Here is a 1,033-nt window from a genome sequence, read left to right on the forward strand (position 1 = left end):
GAGGCAGGTGGATTTCTGAGTTCGAGGCCAGCCTGGTCTACAGAGTGAGTTCCAGGACAGCCAGGGCTACACAGAGAAACCCTGTCTTGAAAAAAGAAAGAGAGAAAGAAAGAAAGAAAGAGAAAGAAAGAGAGAGAAAGAGAAAGAGAAAGAAAGAAAAAGAAAGAAAAAGAAAGGAAGGAAGGAAGGAAGGAAGGAAGGAAGGAAGGAAGGAAGGAAAAAAAGAAACAGGCTTGCTCAGTGAGCTCCTCTGGGAGCGTCTCCTGGCTCCCTCTGGAGAGGGAGAAGGGAAGGGGTGTACCAGGCATGGCAGCACCACTGCTGAAGTAGCTGCCACTGTGTTCCTGGCACCCAGCTGAACTCCCGCTTCAGAAATGGCTCTAAGTACTGGACAAACCCTGCTTGAAAGGATGAAAGAAGTACAGACGAAGTCGGGAGATGCTCAGATGGCAAATGCTCACTCACAAGTATGAGTTCAGTCCCCAAGACACACACATGTATATACACATACACACACACCACGTACACACACACATATATACATACACATACATACACTCATACAGACTACAAACACACCCCCATACACACACATACACAAACACACACACCTATACACACATACATACACCCATACACACATATACAAACACACACATTTACACACACACACATACACACACACACACACACACACACACACACAAAATAATAAGCCCTTTGTGGTAGTATATGCCTTTAATCCCAGCACTTGGGATGCAGAGGTAGGTGGATCTCTTTTGAGGCTAGTCTGGTCTATACAGGGATTTCCAGGACAGCCAGGGCTACACAGAGGAAATCCTGTGTGGTAGCTATTCTTGGTTGTCCTCTCCCTCTCCTCTCCCTCTCTTATCCCTCCACTCCCCTCCCCCATCCTCTGTCCTCCTCTCCCCTCCTCCCTCCCCCTCTTCTGTCCCCTCCCCTCCCTCTCCTCTTCCTCTCCTCTCTCCTCTCCCTCTCCTCTCCCTCCCCTCTCCCTCCCCTCCTCCTTTCT

At 49.0% G+C, this 1,033-nt stretch overlaps 1 protein-coding gene across 1 annotated transcript in view; it reads left to right on the top strand.

The window, feature by feature from the left end:
* The window catches only part of Ak8 (adenylate kinase 8), a 115,072-nt gene that overhangs the window by 111,507 nt on the left and 2,532 nt on the right, over positions 1–1,033 (top strand). The gene's annotated exons all lie outside the window — the stretch shown is intronic.

This window comes from Mus pahari, chromosome 3 (assembly GCF_900095145.1).
Source record: "Mus pahari chromosome 3, PAHARI_EIJ_v1.1, whole genome shotgun sequence".
NCBI lineage: Eukaryota > Metazoa > Chordata > Mammalia > Rodentia > Muridae > Mus > Mus pahari.